Here is a 20,402-nt window from a genome sequence, read left to right on the forward strand (position 1 = left end):
ATATATATATATATATATATATATATATATATATATATATATATATATATATATATATAGTTCGTTAGTTACAAACGAAGGCGCCACTTACTACAATTGAATTTTTAATGTTTTAAAGTTTCGGCTGTGGCACATGTTGACGTGTTCGCTTAGTTTAATGCAGAAGGGACCGGCAAAGTCTAGTCTTGTTGCTTGCAAGGCTTCCGAAGTGGTCACTCTTTCATGTGGTAACGGGGCAGCTACTTCGTACAGAGGTCTGAAGTTGTAGCGTTCGACACAACGTATCCTCCGATGAGTTTCTTGACTAACTGCTGTCGTCGTAATATCTATCATATTTCTCTTATTTGGATAAGAGTATCCAGAATTACTGCATGAAGTTGTGGATGATGCTGTTTGACACGAATTGTGTAGTAGTAATAGTCATTTGGTAATAATATTGGATGTATTTCTTCATATAACTTGCTGAATTTCAGACGTACTGCAACACGAAGAACCCCATCCTAGTCTTAAAAACAAGTTACACCCAAAATGGCCAATATCTTATATGCTCAGCTCAATTACCTTTAGAAAAAGGGCTTATCTCATCCCGCAACAATAATGGTCACCTGCCTTGCTTGCGTTTCCTTTCTTATAAACTGCGCTCACAGCTTTCCTGTCAAGAATGCGATGTCACGATGATCACGCGAACGCCGTTCCTGAACCTAAAGTTTCGTGCTGGCAGCTTCAAAGGAAGGAAATGCGGACAAGAAACGTGGCGATTATAGTTGCACAAGTTAAGACCCAAAGAATGCAAACTTTTTCAAAGTAATTAGAAACGCAACATATTTTTTGCAAATAAACGGAAATTTGAAGCTCTTTTATCGTGTATAATGCACCGACTTTTATTATTTCTGCATTCAGAGCTCCCCAGGGCTGCCATTTTCGCATCAGCATAGATGCGAATTGTATTCACAGTGTAGTGGAAACATAAAGCTGTAATTATGGACCTCTAATACTTCGGGTCCAGTGCATGCAGACTTTTAAGGATGATTTCCGCCGAAGGCGTTCCTCCGTAAACACAGCGGAAGATTGGTGGACTTGGGTGTATGGGTCGTTGGCCTTTCATTCTCTTCACAATTAGGCGAATGGGGTCCTGGTAACCAGTGCGAATTTGTTGTTAGTAGTCTGGAAATACTTCTTCACGTCAGAAATCGGCAGGGTTTTGCTTCCCAGGAACACCTGCATAATTTGATGTCCGTTTTGCTTTGACTCTCCGCTACCCTATAGGAAATGAAGTCTTTCCATCTGGCAATCTGGTAAGATTCCTGGTAATTCAGCCCACTGCATTCATTGAGTCTGTCTAAAGCTGAAGGAATGTTATGTCTTTAGCTAGCTATTCACGTAGGTATTCTCACATTCATGCCGAGACGAGGAAGGCTAGCAGTTCGAGTCTGGAAAGGCTTGTCTCCTTCATAGGCGCTACCCTTGACTTGTACAATACTATCATTCAGCTTTCGTCATTCGTATTTGCTGCTGTGCAAATGTAGCAAACGCCGCCGTGGGCTGCCTTAATGGCCTCAGCGAAAAACTGCAGCGCGTACTTGTCACCAGGCCCAAGTACGTCTTGCCGGAGAACAAGGTAACTTCTTTATCGCAAAACTCTGGATGTTTATTGCACCATTTTTTTTTTCATCCCCAAGAGCGCCATGAGGCAGCTGCTTTTCCTAGTAGACGCCTTTGCTGGAACGCTTCTGAGAACGGATCTTCATCTTTTTTCATACTTCTCCGCTGGACTGCACCAGTGTTTTCATGACGGCTGAGTTTGATTGCCTTGCGTGCATGAAATCGATTGCTGATGTTTTTCAGAGCCTCACATGTGCCGAGTGCGACAATCGGTATCATGCAGGAAAGTGCTCGTGGTTACGAAAACGAACTTGAAAAACTTTTCCACTAAGGAAAAAGAACAGTGGGTGTGTCTGACTTGTGTAATTCGTGCATCGCGATTGCCAACTGGAAACGGTGACGGCGTAGCCCAGAAGGATAGAGCAACCGATGTATCGGTCGAGCTGTCACTGGCACATGTACTGGCCAAACTTGATGTCGTACTGAGTCGACAAGATGTGTTAGAAAGCCGGCAAGACGTGCAGTTGGACAAGCTCGAGGCTTCCACCCAGCAAATGCTGGCGCAGAGGACGGCAATGCAGGGTATTGAGACACCATTGGGATTGCTTTCGTCTAATTATGACACAATGCTGCAAAAGTTGTAGGAGCATAGAAAGGAACTTAAGGAAACAAACAAAAAAGTAACTGAACTGGACGCCGAGTTTTTGGCCAAATCTGGCAGGCTGTCGAATATGGAGCAAGCAGTAGATGATCTTAAACGATACTCACGAAAAAGCAATTTAGAAATCCATGGTGTCAAAGTGAGTGATAACGAGGACCTACGAAAGGTGGCGTAATCTATTGCAACCAAACTCGAACTCCATAGGCCCAGTCATGACGACATTGAAGCCGTGAACAGAATCAAAGGCAAAGCGTACTCCGTCCCACCTATTCTGGTGCGATTTTGAAGGAGTGAAACAAAAGAGCTTTGGATTGAAAGCGGAACAGACTGAAGGGTGAAAAGATATACTTGAACGATGATTTAACTTCCCGAATGAAGAAACTGCTATGGATGACAAACAATCAGGCGAAAGATAAACAATATCGCTTCGTCTGGGTGCGCAATGGCAGAATACTTGTAAGAAAACGCGAAGGAACGTCAGTGTTACGCATTGACAATGAACAAGGCTTACATAAAATAATCTAGAATAATTGACCAAGTACACTCAACTGAACAATGGCTATCAATGAAAGACAAGTGGGCGTCAGATCCTTCTAGCAGCTTATTGCTTGAGCTAATCCATGTGAATGTGAGAAGCCTGCACAAACACTGGGACATGTTAAAGATTCACCTAGCTGAAGCACTGCCATCATTACATGTTTTAATTATAACTGAAATCAATATTTCAAAAGACGAATGCGCTCATTTTGCACTACGTGGTTTTCAGTCTTTCTTTTTGTGCAGGGATCACAAAATAAATGGTGGCATAGCGGTCTATGTAAAAAGTGATTGGCACTGTGAACGAGTGTCCTTTGATTTTCAAGTTGCTGAAGTAGTTACTGTACTAATGACTAAAGCAGATCTGGAATTTACAGTATGTGCTGCTTATAGGCCACCGAGCACTAACCTAAATACATTTTTAGACGATTTGGCAAGCTTCCTCAAAAAGTACGCAGACAGAAGCAGCATTATTTTGGCCGGTGATTTTGATATAGACATTTTTACAGCAAATAAGCCTGCAACATCTGATTACCTAACACTTTTGGCAAGCTATGGACTCGAAAACAAAATTCACAGTTATACACGAGAGGAAATTCTCGGTCATCGTTTAACAACGTCGTGTATAGACCATATCAGCACAAAAATGTGCAAATATAAAGGATATAAATGCATTATTAAGGAAAAAGTAGCGGACCACTACTTTATCGCTATAGCAGTTTCAGGAGATGCTGCTGCTTTGACTGAAACAAAGACTTTAGAGAAATATGTTCTGAATTCTAATGAAGTAGATAAACGTGTGAGAACATTCAACTGGGATTCTTTAACGCGGCACAGCCACTTAAAGGATTACGAACTGTTTGTAGAGACCTTTAGAGAAATTTACCTTTGCTCCGAAAAGAAAGTAAAGCTTAAAAGAAGAATAAAGATAGCCCGTGTATTGATAACGAAATAATGGAGCTTTGCAGCGTTAAAAGCAAGCTCCTTAGAAAATGCCAAGATAAACCCGGGGACGCTCTTGCAAGAGAAGAATTTAGGCAGATGAGAAACAAAGTAAACGTTAAAATAAGACTCGCTAAGAAGCGCTACCACTCAGGCAAGTCTGCAGCTTGCAGACGAAATACCGGTAAAACATGGAACTTGGTTAACACTCTAATAGGGAGACCTGCAAAAAACAGTATTGATAATACTCTTGCGGACGCCTTTCTCGAGTCGCCTGCTGTTCAGATAGCGAATTATTTTAACAAACAATTTATGGAATCAGTAAACAACATTACAAATGGGTGCATACCGGCAAATATCCGAAATAATGTTACGTTCTCTAACATTCATTCTGCTTTTCTGCCTACTTTTAATGAGGCAGAATTGTGGGATATTATACGATCCATGAGTTTAACAAAATCTCCAGGTTTTGATAAAATTAGGATAAGAGATATAGCTGCGAATTTCGATGTGCTCAAATCAACACTACTTTACATCCTAAATGAAGCATTAAAAGCCAGTCAGATACATGAAAACATGAAAGTTAGCATTGTGAGACCTCTCTATAAGAAAGGATCTCGAAAACTATAGGAGAATTACCGACCAATTTCAATTCTTTCGTCTTTGGCAAGCATATTGGAAAAAATAGTCTATGTTATTATGGCCTCATTCTGTGAAAAGTTTAGCCTTATTAACCCAGCGCCGTTTGGCTTTCGCTCGGGACAGAGTACTGTGGGTCTGTTGGAAAATTTTAATGACTATATCTGTAACGAAATCGATAAAAACAATGTTGTTTTGACTCTTTTCTATTATTTGCAACGAGCATTTGACACATTAGATCATGAACAGTTACTATTAAAACTAAGCAGATGAGGTTTCGGAGGCCCGTATTACTTATTTTTTTTTAAACTATTTACCAAGCAGACAACAGTGTGTCCGTGTGGCGGACTCCTATAGTTCTTTTTGCGTGTTAAATCAGAGGTACCGCAAGGGTCCGTATTGTGACCGGTTTTGTTTAAAATTTACATGAATGATCTTGCTTGCTTACCACTAAAATCAAAAATTTATTTATACGCTGATGACACGGCTTTGGTTGTATCGAACAAACTTTCGAACGAAGCCGCTAGAGTGTTACAGTATGATGTCTGTAAACTACTTGATTAATAACAAAATGCTCATTAATAAATCGAAGACTAATATGTTATGTTTTCACAGCCCATATAAAGCAGTAGCGGATATTTCCCCTGCTTATCCCCACACCAGTGACTTCCTTGCATGCTCATGTCCTCCGGTAGCCCTGGTAAATAGCACAAAATACCTGGGGCTACACTTCGACGACACATTGTCATGGAATGTCCACATTGAAGAGCTCGCAAAGCGCTTACGTGCTGTGTGCGCTCACTTGTATGCCCTAAAATCTTTCTGTGATATAAATATTCGTAAAATGGTTTACAGGGCACTTGTGGAATCGATCATAAAGAACGGAATAACAATTTATGGCTTTGCTTCTTCTAGTAGACTTAGGATAATTAACCGTATCCTAAAAAAAATTGCCTGTAGCCTCTCGTATGGCACACTTGGTCACGGGGAAGATCTCTTGCTGAGCATGTACCAGTCAGACATGTTGTTTGTCGGGCAACAAGTTTTGTTCGATGCCATGTGTAAAAGTTATTTTTCTACTAATTTCAAGAACTTGAACGTGAAATGTCGCAGCTTACGTCAGACAGAAAAATTTGTGGTACCTCGTGTGTACACAAACTACGGCAAGAGAACTCGTGCTTTCGACGTGCCAGCTAATTTCAATAAATTAAATGAGAAGGATATCGCGGGAACATTTAAACAAATAAAATCACATTTAAGGTCATGGGTGATACCTAATGTCCATATTCTCTGAAGTTTTCTTCGCGATTTGAAACATGCGAACCTGTTTGCGAAGTCATCGCTAATGTCAATGTGGATTGTTTCCCTGTTGATGCAATAATATCTTTTGTTCAAATAATATCTTTTGTTCACTTTTGCAATATCATTCTTTTCCTATATTCTTTTATTAATCTATTTATTTGTACACGTATCAGTACTACCAGCAGACTGCCCAGCTTCGCACACAAGCAATGTTGCTTATGTGGGCTAGATCTGTAACCATGACATGACTGGATGTAATAAAGATTATTATTATTATTATTATTATTATTATTATTATTATTATTATTATTATTATTATTATTATTATTATTATTATTATTATTATTATTATTATTATTATTATTATTATTATTATTATTATTATTATTATTATAAAAGGGGACAGCATGTCGAAAAGGTCGCATAGGAGACAAGTCAGCTGTAGAATGAAGCGCCGGCAATCCGTTCTTGGTGGAACAATCTCCATACCATCTATGAGGCTGAACGACAAGTCATTAGTGTCAGCGTGCCTTACCGATTTAATGACCTTCAGTAGTCCTATAAATTTCCCCAGAAGTAACTCCGGAGGTCCCGTCAGTTGCATGCCAAAAACGCGTGGGTCTTTCGAACACCACTTGTGCAGCTTCATAGGGGTGCTTGCGATGTTATCCGTGCTCTTTACCGCAGCATTGCTGCCTCTTCGACAGAGTCCACTCCTGTTAAAACTTCATCAACATATATGGAACCCAAATACCGTTATGTAGCTTCGTGGTAAACTGATGGGGCTTCCTCAAGATGATGGCGGTTGGTCACTGTCATGGAGAATGCACGATAACTCATGCTGAATGGCACTTTAATGATATGTGAGAGACGATCACTAGACAAAGCCGACCGGCCGCGGGCGCTTTCACCCGACATAGTTAACGCAAAGTCACTCCGTGTTTGGTGACTATGCCTATAGGAAAGAACGCGTTTTCTATATTTGCTACTAAAGCAATACGACGCCTTCTCAACCGAAGTTCCAGTCCCATGAGCTCGGCATAAAGCTTCGTTCCGGTGTACAGGCTGTCGTTTAGCGAAAGGTTTTCTTGATTGGGAGGAAACACAAAAACCACCCTTTCTTTGGCGTACATTCCTCACGCATTAGTGCGACATTAGGCTTGTTATTCACTTGGTCGTCGGTGACCATCTCGGCTACACCGTCTTTCGCCTATTTGCGTACGGCAACGTCGTATTTTTAGCGAAACTAAGGGCAACATCGAAGCTTTCTGAGTAGGTAATTGAGACGAAGCTTTGAGTTTGATTGTTCGTTAAGCTTGAGAATCGTCGGCTTCCATGGGAGTGAAAATTCTTAACGACAATTATAGTGCTGTTGAAGTAATCGAGAAGTGGTTCTAAATAATCCTTAATATTTCTTAATATATATCGGATTTTATCCCCTTGATTAAGAAGTCCCAGTAGTTATCTGAAGTGATGTTACGTTCTCTCATGGACACTTCCTGTACAATTATCTGGTTGCATTGCCTGACGGTAGCACTTGAAGCTACTGGACCATGCAATGTCCAGCTTAAGGAAGTCTCGATGGCTTTGAGCCCATTATGCAGGTTCGCTACGTTTCCCTTGAGAAATAACCAGCAGTAATCACTACAGGTGAAGAAACCGAAAGGTTTTGCACTCTAAGCTCGATGGATGTGAGTTAAGCAGTAACCTTGGCGTTCGGCCTGGTCGGTAAATTCACTACTCGACAGCGGAACGGATTTGCAGCACGTTTTGGCCATGACAGCTTCGATCAGCAGAGATCTGGTTCCTAGTTCATGATAAAGGTCCGTGGTTCATTCCTCAGCTTCGGCACCACTTGTAGGTCATTGATCCTCCCAAGCGATGAACTTAGAATAAACTGTAGCCTGACTCCGTGGGTAGCTGATGTTCCGCGTTTGCTAATGCACGTGATATCTCTCGTTCTTTTCATCATCTTTATTTTTCCAATGAAAGTGCTTTTCCTAAGAAATTCAAACGTGTAGCTAGCGTTAGTAATGGTGGCCCTGTAGATGTGACGTTCTCGTGCTAAAACACAACGTGCAAGTTCAACTCCCTGCCATGGTGACCGCATTTCAATAAAAACAAACGCAGACACACTTTGGTGATTAGATTTAGGCAGAGTTAAAGAAGACCACCTGCTATAATATTGCCACATGCATATTGCGTGTTCCTTTTGGACGATTTGCGCCGGCGCATCAACCAAAAAGACGAACTGCTCCGGAGCCTCGAGCTGTAGGCTCAACAGTGTCCAAAAAGATCCGATGATACTAGAATATTGGAAATTATTCGTCACAACAGGTGCTCCAGAACCGACGCATATGCACTTTTAGGGTGTAGGACAAATAAATGCGTATTGTATTGAGACCATCCGGGGATGTTCTAGAAAAAACTATAAAGGCATAAGTAGTCGCAGCTATAGAGGGGGCACTGAGTGGCATACTAGATAATTTAAAAACTACCTTTTATTATGCATTATTGCACGCTATAAGGCATAAAGTTCATGTAACTGAATCGTATACAGGTATACCATCCGTGACCTCTGTTTTCAGTAAATCGCCTATAATATGGCCAGCCATAAATGGCCTAGCTAGCACGTCTACAACAAATGTTCGCACTGGAAATGACGAATGTGGTGCAGAAGCGCAGGGCTTCTCATTTTTCGCCAACCAAACATGATCATTCTCGGACAAAAAGCAAGAAAGGGCCTCCGAGCACGAAATCGATTGACATGTGGAAAGAAGCATTTGCCTCTTCGGTCTTGGAGAGATCATGACTGAGTTAAACACGCCCAAAAGGAACGGCCACTCTGTTTTGTCTTCCTTAATTGATCTTCATCGTCTCAGTTTTGCCTATGACCTAGACATGGTCTTTTTACAAGAATCTTGGCTGACACCTGTCAAATCATATTCTTTTATTAATTTTGGCATATTCAGAGTAGACCCCTTTGGTGGTTGTGGCGGGCGTGTAATTGCTACGGTGTCCGGAATATATATATCACAGGGCTATTATCCTCAATCTGAACTCTTGGCTATTGATCTATTTCTGCCAAGATGTGCTATTATTGTACTAAATGTTTACTCTCTTGCGGCGGTGAGTAGAACAGACTACTTTGATAGTTTATTGAGAAAATGGGAAGAGTCGTCATTGTAAGGGACTTTAATTCACATCATATCACGTAGGGTTACCGCTCAGATACTAGTGGTGAACTGTGGTCATGGCTATCAAAAAATTCTCACTGCCATGGTAGACGGGGTGCAACATTTATGCGTCGAGATTCAAAGAGAGTGATTGACCAAACTCTGGCAGCTGCTAGAGTTAGCGTGTCATCATGGGCACCTCTAGATAGCGGAAGTTGCACTCATCCACTGATTTTTCTCTGTTATGTGCTTCCCGCAGAGGGTCACTAAGAAAACAATAAAATTTCTCAACAGGAATACTCATAAAAGGATAGTTCAAGCTGCTATTAACTCCTAACTTTACTTGATATCGCTAAGCCTGCAGAGCAGGTTCTAAAATATCTGATTGACGAAATACAGCAGTCCGCATTTACTGTAAGAGTTTCAACTCGACACAAAAAAGGTTCGCCGTGGTGCACTGAAAAATGTGAAGCGGTACGTAGTCTTATGAACGCTTCGTAGGACAGCCTTCTTCATAATCAGAGCACTCTAAATATCACTAACTAAATGTGTTCTGCTACCCCCTTTAAAGGACAATTGCAAAAGCTAAGGATGACTATTAGGCTGATATGAACATTTACTCATCTGACCGCAAAAATAGGAAAGCCCTTTACACTTTCATGGAGCACAACAAGAAATCTTCATTTAGTCACATTTTGAACGCCGTTGTATTGACCCCAGTGATGACCAATGTACTGATCCAAGTACCCCAAGATAATCTTGATTTCATTGCACGTGGCCTTCAGTGGAATGACTTTAAAGAGGTTGAATCGCTGGAGCTTCTGCCGTAGCTTGTATGAGATTGGCAGTTCCGGGTTATCATTGAATATCTGTTAGCATGCTGAAGTTCCTGGCCCTTTATTTTAAGCGAAAGTTGCTGAATATTATGAAAATTTCCCTTAAGGAAACATTTCTATCTCACGAGTGGAAGATAGCTAAAATTGCGTGGCTTCTGAAGAACGCCGAAAAAGGGCTTAATTTGGACATCTGGCTGATCGCTGAAGCTTCTGACATAGTAGAATAATTGAAAGAGTTGTTTGTAATCATCTATCAGAGCATGTTTGTTAAGTAGTGCATTATGCATCGCATACGTTGGATTTTGCATTGGTTATTCTACTGCTTCCGCGCATTTGTTGATTTAGAACATAAAATACGGTTAGCTAACAGAAACTTAGAAGTTTCAGCCCTCGTAACAATGAATCTTGCAAAACCTCTGATAGCGTAGAATACAGCATTCTATTGAATAAACATGCTGCCTTAAGCCTACCATCGTATATCATGGGTTGGATCAGGGATTTCTTGCTAGGAAGGAGATTTTTCTGCCTAGATGTAAAGCATCATTCTGAGTGGTTCTCCAAGACCAGAGGTGCACCTCAGGGTTCAGTGCTTTCTCCACTATTGTTTAATACACTACTAAACGATTTTAAAATTATACCGAATCTAAGGCTATTTGTGTGTGTTCATGGTATCGCATTCTTTGCTTCCGTTAAAGATAGCCACATGTTTTGCCAAATGCTGCCAGCATATAAATTTTCTTGGCGTCTGGCTGGATATGTTGCGCGTGGTCCTTAACGTTAATACAAGTGCCCGTCTTGTATTCCCTTCGAGTTAATCGGTTTCCTTATCTCTCGTGTATCAGAATCAACTGCTCCCACAGGTAGACACTACTAGGTACATGTGAGCAATTTACGAACCTGGCCTAGATTGGCGTCTTGATATAAGAAAACTTGTGAGAGAAGGTGAAATCGATTCACAAGAAAATGCAACAGGAAGCTTGGATAGTCTACTTAACATTATCGGACCCATTCTTGAATTTAACTGTGTGTTGCTATCTGGCTCACCAACTTATAAGTTACAACCTTTATTTATTTTAGAGAGATGGGCCATACATCAGCGTCTTGGCATCCCTTAGTATGTTGCGAACTCTCTGCTGTATCAAGAAGCAAAGAAATCATATTCAGAGCTCCTAATAGCAAAAACATTTCTTAGAGCAAACGAATACGTTCCCGGGACAAGTTGCCTGGTGTATCTTGCGCAACCGGAACTATTTTTTTTTAATTCTATGTGGCCGAGATAGAAGCTCCCCCACGCCTTGTTGACGCAGACTCTTAGCAAACACACACGTTAAAATAGGATCACTTCTATGTTTCACTTCAATAAAGACATCTAATGCTCGTAAATTTCATTACCTCTTTTCGAAGAATGTTAAATTCATAACCAAACAGACGTTAATCAGAATCTGGAAGATTTCCCCTCACGAATGCAGTGTCCACAACAGCCTCACAGAGAGATGAGAAGATGAGAAATCAGCGATAGTGCACCCTTTTTCCTGAATATTCTCCAATTATTGTGGCTAAATTCATTGTCATATGCTTGACCGCATACAATATTCCTAGCAATATGCCACACATAGTATTGCTGGCAAGGTGCCAGTCAGTTCTTATGTCGCAATAAAGCGCTCATTGTTCACTACTGCACCGGTCGCTACACTTGGTCGTTCGACCTCATGTTAAAGAAACTCGGTTTTTGTAGATACCTGGACATTGTGTACTAGCACCTAGTTAGATTTCAGACGGCTGGGTAAAGGTAGCGCTTGATGGGCCAGTGTGTTCCTTTATACATAACTTTACTCTGCTCGCGGTGACAAGATTCTGAAAAGACGACAAACACTAGGTTGAAAAAAACGACAATGTGTAGTTTCGATTATCCTATTATTATTATACTTTATGAATTGAAATGAATTGAATTTTATTCCTCAACAAGAAAAAGTTACGAGGAGGACAGGTAAAAGCAGTAAGAACTGCTTGAGGAGCCCTAGCCCCCTAGCACATGCATTACCCCTTATTATTATATAGCAGTTAAATCTGTACATGAGAAGTTGTGTATTCGCACTATGAAACGCTTGTGCGTCATGTGGTCATATAATGAACGAGAAGAAAGAGGGTAAACTGAGGGGCCCGATTTTTAATAATCAGAAGCAAACAAACAAAGACACGAAGAACAGCGCAGTGGAAATTCCTTCAACTTAATCATTGAATTAAGAATTAAAGAAGTGATAAATTATTATAAATAAAAGTAGATTAAGAAACAACTTGCCGCAGGTGGGAAACGATCCCACGTCTTCGCATTACGCGTGCATGCGCCAGAGCATTTCATTTATGTATGGCGCCGGCCTGTAACATTTCTTTCCTCAAAACAACCTAACCATATTTTGGTCAATCCCCCATAGCGAGGCATAACTGCGACGCACACCGCACACCAGCGGCGGCGGTGTTTGCGGTGGCGGAAAACCTCGTCAATTGAAACAGCTATCCGAAGGGGCCAATAACAGCACATGCTATAAAAGAGCGTTTTCTCGTGGTATGCTTCCCATAAGGTAAGGGTGACGGTGTTAATAGGAAGCTTTGCTGGGGGAAATAGGAGGGAAACAAAGACGAAGAATGATAGGCTGGCTTCTGATCGTCACTCTATAATTTCATCCTTGTGGACAAATTTTGAGCTCAATTGTTACTTTCCCTGCTTCGCTCTCAATGAACGGTGGTCTCGGGGCACCGTGCTGCGAGAAAAGCATGTCAAGTGGCTCCCGAAACGCGCCGGACCTAAGCAGCTGCGGGATCGAGCTACGCTGTCGTCCGGCCTTGGTGACTCTCTATTGCCATCCACCGCAAGCAATGAACCATAACGTGAGCATGTTCCTTCTGTGGACCATAAATAGGATGAGCAAGGAAAGTGGAGGCCACATGAGGTCGAAAAAAAAATGTACAGGAGCCAACGAAGACATGGACAGCACAGCTTCCACTGTCGTCTCATGCAAGAAGAAAATAACCGCAGGTGTTCCTATAAAATTCGAGACAACTAAGCCTAACAGGAGCATACGGAAAATAAAACCAGATTACCTGGCTTTCGCAGTTGTGACAACAGCCCAAGAAAAGGTACTCTTCCATCGCCTCAACAAAAATGGCAGTAATATGTGGAGAGTGTCCTCAGTTCCTGCGGCTAATCACCTCCTCGCCATATCAGAACAGTTGGGTACTCCCATAGAAGCCCGAGTTACGGATCGACACAAGAACTCCCTGCTGAAGTCTCGAATGAGTACTTGAGTGATCAAAGAATCATATTTGCAAAAATCCAAGTTTCATACGTCCCTAACGAAGATGGAGTGTTAACAACGTCCGTAGACGCTTCTTCATAATTAAAAAAAGACACCCCTACACTCCAGCGACTGTTGTTAGGATTCTACAGCAATGCCATAGCGGAGTACATGGGACCTGGAATTCAATATACCAAGTGTCCAAAATTACGGCAGAACCAATCGCACGATGGCCGTCGAAGATAATGCGTTATAATTGAATCAATACAGTGACAGAACCGATTGGAACCGTCCAAAACACTTATGCATGAGGCGTGTACTGCAGCAGGTCTAACAACAATCGGCATCTTCTAGCCCCGCCATCCCGAAGCAACGCGTGGCCTCCAAATGCATGGCGCCCCCCTGCGTGCAAGCACTGAGAAACGCATCTTGTGGCAACATTGTTCGTCTTTTGCGCTTCCTTCTGGAAACGTTAAGCCATTTAGTGTCACTGCCGGGAAGTCCGCACGTGACCTCCGAGACGAGCATCTTGGCGCGGCGGTAAATACACGCTTATGATTGTTCCCTCACTTGCCGCATACTGAGTGGCACATACTCTGTGCATTTATGCCGCAGCTCGCTGGAGCACAGGGCTTAAAGACGTTCATGTGAAAGCGGCACGTACTCAGTGCATTTGTGGTGGAGCCTGCAAACGCGTCTGGTTGCTGTCCTTGAGGAAACACCATGACGTAATTTCCATTCCGCTCAGTATCGGATAAAATTAAGAGATATTTCTTAGAAGTTTTTAGAATGCACAAGTACTTAGTGAATCCTTGGAGCAGGTGGCAAAAGCGATGGCTTGAAAGGCGTTGTTTGAAAAGCGGCACTTAACAAGCGCATTTGTTGCGCAACCTACAAAAGCGTGAGCTTGATGTCCTTGAGGAGCCTTTGTGACCGGTTCTATGACGCTAAACTTTCGTGAAAGTTAGAGGTTAGTTTCTTCATTGTAGAGCCGCCCATTCCGAGTGGCACATTACCCGAGTTGCCGTAAAAGACGTTCATTATATAGCGGCACATACCAACTGACACTTACCATGTGACGCATGCTGGCATCATAAAGGTTCATTGAAGACCAACAGAGACACGGTAGCACATACTCTGCACTTCTATTCGGCGTTAAACAGTTTCTTCGAACAGTGGTACCCATGTCGGAGCGAAAAAGGTTCGTTGAAGAGCAGGACGTATCTACACATTGCCACATATTCAGTGAATGATGTTGGTCCGATAATTGGTGTGGGACCCTGTTCCGTAAGGACTGCAGCGCAATTCGCTACGCATTCGAACGTCGACTACCAGGCGATTCAGCTAGGCCGGAAAATGGTTAGATACAAACATACAAAGACGGAGAGAAAGACAGATAGCCAATTTGTCCACTTTAAATGCTGATGTTCTAACATTTGCTGTATACACAATAGCAATATCTGTTTTTGGTGCAGAGATACGGGTTCATAACCTCCGTGGTTCTCTTTTTTTTCAAGGTTACTCATTTTCAGCAATTTTTTTTGAATTATTGAAGCCCTTAGTCAAAATTACACTTTGGACAGTCACAGTAGTTTAGCTTTCTCTCTAAAATTCAACAAATTTCATTAAAATTAGTTTGGTGTTATCTCAGAAAACAAATTGAGCGTTAGACATCTATTTGAATAGGTTCCATTGGAGCAAGGCCCAAGCTGAAGCTTCCTCTTAACATGATGTGACAACGTAGTTAGCATACGTTTGAAAGGGTAAACCGTGTAGGAAGCGCTTTGTTCTTACTGAAACCGGTATTGTGACAGTGACAGGATCGGGCTTATGACCCTTGTGTCAGTCAAGCCTAAGCTTGGCTGTGACAAACAAATCCACAAGTACACTTAATTTAGCGCTGTTACAGCATGTCTCTTGCCGGCTCCCTCGGAACTGGTGCTGCTCATAGTTTCAAAATTTATCTCAAGTCAGTGTGCCTTGTGAACTCATTGGTTCCAGCCTGCGAATCGGACATGTGCCTTTCGCTGAACAGTTTTAAGTAAATAAAGTTTAGTTAATTAGCTAATCAAACTATCATTTCTGAAGTACTTATTGTTCGCCTCATAAAATTACAAACATCCGGCAATGGATTCTGCTGTTTGCTCCCCACAAAACCTTAAGTTCAGTATAAACAAAAACGCAACTCATGATGCGCCTTATTTCACCTTCTTTCGTTTGCGACGGTAACCATCTTTGGCATGAGCAAAATTAGGGAGCAAATGCAGTGCACAAGTATAACCAATACATATAAGGAAGTGTCAGAATAAATCGTGACTCGTGAATGTTTTTTTTTTTTCACTTTTCGCAAGCTATTCTCCTCAGAGTCGTGTTCAGTGCTCTATGGGTGAGCTGCACAAAAGGCCCATTTTATTGGAAATGAAGCGGACGGCGCTCCTGAACTTTTTTTTTCAGTGAGTATTTTTAAGATCCACAGCTAGAACTGTTTGTCTAGGGGACTGACTAAAACTTTGAAAATTCGGCTTCGCGGTGCCTGTCCCCATTGAGCCACAAATATAAGTCACATACAAAAGCTGTTTGGGCACAGTAATCTCTCCGACTGAATTGGTCGTATGAGCGGGCAATCACATTTAAGGCACTGATTCATGACAGGCAAGCTATTCCACTGCGGAATATTTGTGGACCTGCGTCACAACTTTCCCGCTATCCAAGGAAACATCGGGTTACATATCGGGCATTGTACTGTGGGCACACCAGGTAAACATACGCATTTGTGGATGTTAGTGCGGAACTCTGCATGCGTAAACAGTCCAAAGAAGAGACAGAACCATAGCGATGGTTCAAATGGGGTTTTGCAGCGACAGTTTCCCTTGTTTTTGCTGCTTGCCTACAGCAGCTGAATAAATTATTGCGTTGGATCGTACATATGCTCATGATCTCGTTGCTGATGGGTCGTCCTAGACAATCCTACGCAGTAGAGGACACTCAGCTCTGAATATAGAAATAGTTTTGCATAAAGCATGACATACCGTACTTCATCCTTGTCGTCTTCTTCCTTCGGTATGCGCCTTAGCACTGCCTATAGAGACGTTCGAATAGTCAGGAGGTTTATATATACAGAACTGAGGCTCAAAAATGTTATCGTGGAAGCAGTTAAAAGGAAATAATTCACCTTTGTCAGGTGCCACTGGGCGAAACAAACTGAACGTATTCGCTCGACATGGAATATGTCATTGAAAATTGATGAGCTCAGTTATAAAAATAACAGAACCAGGTCCAAGGAACTGCGTCAGCATTTCTATGAGTTGTTTATGAATATAGCAGAGGCATTGTTCAGCTCTGCGTGCAAATATAGCGATCTAATCGTGCTGTGAGAGAAAGCAATCATTCTTATACATGGCAAAAGCATAGAAAATAAAATGTCAGAAGATAGTGCTTTCATGGTGCATTGTGAACGTGTATAGGGCGGCTACGATGTTTACGAAGATGTCACGCGTTACTTGCGTCTCTGACATCAGAAAGCTAGCGCGGCCTATCTGTTACAACAACCAGTTCACGTGTTCCTCTGAGCTGATATTACATTTTATTTGTGTTTTTTTAACAGACGGTATGAGAGAGTTTTAGCAAACCCGTATTTAAGAAAAGGCAAGCGAACTGGGCGTTTTACAGGAAGAGCTGTACCGCAGCAAGCACATGTTTTTTTTTCTTTGTTGCATCCCGCTTTAAAAGGTCGTGGTGTTCTAAGACAACCCTGATCTCGCTTCGAAAAGTAATGAGCTTGGCTTTGAGATATCATATATTGTTTCTGTCTTGATTTCCTTTTCCTCCTAGTAGTTAATCATAGCAGGTTTCTTTTCCATTACCGCCACCCATGAAATTATATCAGCTTCTCTGACTTTCTTCTTGATGTTCGTTGTTGCCATGTTGCTCGCCATAAAGCTCCCATACTTGCTCGTACCTTCCCAGTTATTTTCCTCCCCTCTGAATCAATGCTTTTCCTGTACACATACCTCAACACTCTTCCAGCATATTTACTTTCTTCCATGTTCCTAAGACGCTCTTCAAAATTTTTCTGTGACCTTCTCTCACATCAAAGCTCGTCCAGCCCCCAACACCCTGCACAGCTTCTTTTGTAGTCTTCCCATGAGCGCCCAATGCGAGGCGTCCGCCTTACCTTTGGTTGCCGTCGAGTCCTGATTACACCCCTGATTTCTATCAAGCGAACGCTTTTCCTGGTGTAAGTCTTGGAACTATTACACCCTTCCACATACTCCGAAGCACCTCGTACCTACTGTATCCTCATAGCGCTCTGTGTTTCATAACGACCTAATTTCTCTTACCTCTTTGCTGGTATTGTTTTTTTTCGGTGTTTCTGCATATCTTGCGCCCCCGTTTATCCATATTTATTTATTCAGCATTTATTCAGTATACCCTAAGGGCCCTCCGTTGGAGGGTATTACATAGAGGGGATATGCAACATTGTCAAAGGTAACATGTAACAGGTGACAACAATTATTACTAGGCAGAAAAGAAAAGCGAAAAACCAAAGTGTTTATATTCTTTTACCCCAGATATTTCCTCGCCTTGAATTGAAACTGCCTGTTCACTGTTTTCATTGAATACCATCACACCTGAAATTCTCGCCTTCCGGTCCTATATATTAACTAGATGTTGCACATCACTTTGCTTATTAGCTAGCTACACAATGTCGTCCGCATCAAACAAACCTGGAAACTGCTGCTCTACCCCTCTACCCACCTGTTTGTATGAGAGATTAAACCCGACAATACTTTCCTTCTGCGCGCTTTCCATCCTCACCCTGCACATCATAAACAGCAGTGGGGATAAAGGGCACCCCTGTCTCAGTCTCTTGTTCTGATCAACTTTCTTTTTGCTCCTCATCCCTTCCCAGCCAACGCAAACGGCATTTTCTAGGTAATTCTCTCTCAAAAGCTTTATACAATCATCACACAAACCTTCCCCTTCCAGAATATCCCACAAAATGTTGCAGTCTACGTTGCCATACGCTCCTGTAATGTCTAAAAAGGGCCACATATAACAGTCTCCTTTCTTATCTGGATATTTCAATAGACTGAGTAAGGACAAATAACTTATCATCTACAGGCTTACGTTTTCTGAAGCCATTCTGACGTTGCAAGTTCTGAAGGCATTCTGTCGTTGCAATTATTGCTGGTCCACAAATGCGTTACGCCTGGCCAAGTTTTCTTCCCACTCATTGTACATGATAACCAAACATGTTCTTCACACTTTGAATTTACTCTTTTCCCTTTGGCGCCGTGATGTATGAGCATTCCGACTTCCCCTTACCTTTCTTTCCAAATTATTTTCGTTGCAGTCTTACCAAAATTCTCCTCAATCACTCGCGGCTCTTCCTAGTCTCTAAGATGCGTTCGTGTAACCGAATAAACCACTATTTGCTCTCTATTTACCTGCTCCTCAATCTAGCGGGCTGCACGAAACAGACACCTGGTGACGCAGAGCTCAACCAGTCAAAGACAAAGCTAGCATTCCAGAAACCAAGTGTAGGCTTGGGCCGTATAACGTAAAACTATTCCAATATGCTTTTATTCCAATCTCCTGACGTCAAATTTGCGTAACCGCCAAAGCAAGCATCGGGCGGTCAACCACAAAGTTGTCTGAACAAACCAATCAAACGCTCTCCTCGTTAATAGGAGGTCACTTTTGTTTGCTTGAAAAACGAATAACATTGCCTGCACTGAGCGGCTTGACTTATCTAATTGGTTCACAAGAGGCTAGGAGCATGCTCAAGTCGAAAGGGATTCGATGGGACCTAGCCACTGCACCGAATATTGATAACGGGATGAAAAGGGTAATGCCGGCGTCTGCGATTGATCCCCTTTCTCTTACTTAGCTTGCGGTGGCTCGTCGACAATCACAGCGGCATGCAACGGAAGCTCAAGAATGACGCTAAAACGGATCCTCAGCAAAGAAGAGCTGGCAGAACGAGGTCATAAACGTGCCAAAAGTTCTCGAAAACGTTACACGGCCACGTGAGAAGTTTTATTACACGCAAATAAACCCATGCTCTCCGTTAGGGGCGCGTAGCCAGTGCCGGTGCGATCGGCAGTAGCCATATTTTATTCCTTCCGAAATGGTGCAGCCCGCGGCTATTCAGAAGAAAATGAAGTTTTGTTCGGCATATTAACGCATCTCTAACGCGCCCGCGTCGCTTTGACGCGGTAAGTTTTGGCGGTTTTGTGACATCGCATGAGAGAAAGGCGAAGTGGGTGCTGCCCGAAAGCTTTTGACCAATAGCTGAGGGCTAATGGCAAAAAGGCGCCGACTCAGAAATAACTATCTTTGTTTTGTTCGGTCCAATTATGCATAATCACTGTGTACACGTCACATCACATGGGGAGCTATCGCGGTTTTCATGACGTCGCGTGACAGGCAGGTGAAATGGCGGTGGTCCAAAAAAGTTTTTGACCAATCGCGGTGGGCTGATTGCAGAATTCTAATAGAACAGTTTGGAATAGTTTTACGTTAGAGCGCCCCTCTTTCGCTGCTGGTGTGAAATATCGGCAGTGGTGTAATCGAATAACGTAGTACTTTACATGTAACTTAGCATCTCAACACACTAAGTATCCCCATATATTCAAGAACTGCATCATCGTCGGTGTGTATTGTGCATTCTTTGACGCATCGTGTATCTTATGACTCGAGTACACCTATCGCAACAGCTGGGAAGACCACCGGAATCCCTGAAGGCAAGCAAAGGACACAAATTAGATTCTGAGGTTTTACACGCGAAAACACGATTTGGCTGTGAGACACGCCATAGCGGGGTACACCTATTTAATTTCACCACCCCGGAGTCTTTAACGTGTCCCCAATACATGGAGCACGGGTAGTTTAGCATAGAGCCCCATTGAAATACGGCCGCCGCGCCCGGGATTTGCAACCGCTACCTGATGTCGTTAAGCTTAACGCGACAGCCTCTGAGCCCCCGTGGAGTGCAATGACAGCCATTGAAACCTATTCTTAAAGACAACAATTCTATGTCAAGTAATGATTGAAAGAAAAGATGTCCAGTAGTAAGCATAATCGAAAACACTATGGAACCAAGAAACCTCGCGTGTTTCAAATATAAGAAATGGCATGCGTCAGCCCGCCTCCAGTTAAAAAAGAAAAAGAAAGCATTTCGCCTCAAGTATTATATGCGAAATCGAAAAGCGGCGTTTGGCGTTTTTGATCAATGAGCTTCAATTTGAAAACTGCATCTGACCAACATGACTACTCTAAAAGATAAATTTCGCTTGATAAATCTTTAAAATTATTATCCTAAGTAGACATGTCATCGATTACACCTTGGTCAGCCACTAGTACTGTCCGCCCATTGCAGGGTACTCCGTACGTAGAACGAGTTTGGAAA

At 42.3% G+C, this 20,402-nt stretch overlaps 1 long non-coding RNA gene across 1 annotated transcript in view; it reads right to left on the bottom strand.

Moving 5' to 3' along the window:
* The window catches only part of LOC139049406 (uncharacterized), an 87,529-nt gene extending 71,466 nt beyond the window's left edge, over positions 1-16,063 (bottom strand). Inside the window, exon 1 of the long non-coding RNA XR_011508215.1 lies at positions 16,018-16,063. This is a non-coding gene — a long non-coding RNA (uncharacterized lncRNA). The remainder of the gene's footprint in view (positions 1-16,017) is intronic.
* Positions 16,064-20,402: the final 4,339 nt, after the last annotated feature.

The sequence above is a fragment of the Dermacentor albipictus genome, chromosome 9, assembly GCF_038994185.2.
Source record: "Dermacentor albipictus isolate Rhodes 1998 colony chromosome 9, USDA_Dalb.pri_finalv2, whole genome shotgun sequence".
Lineage (NCBI taxonomy): Eukaryota > Metazoa > Arthropoda > Arachnida > Ixodida > Ixodidae > Dermacentor > Dermacentor albipictus.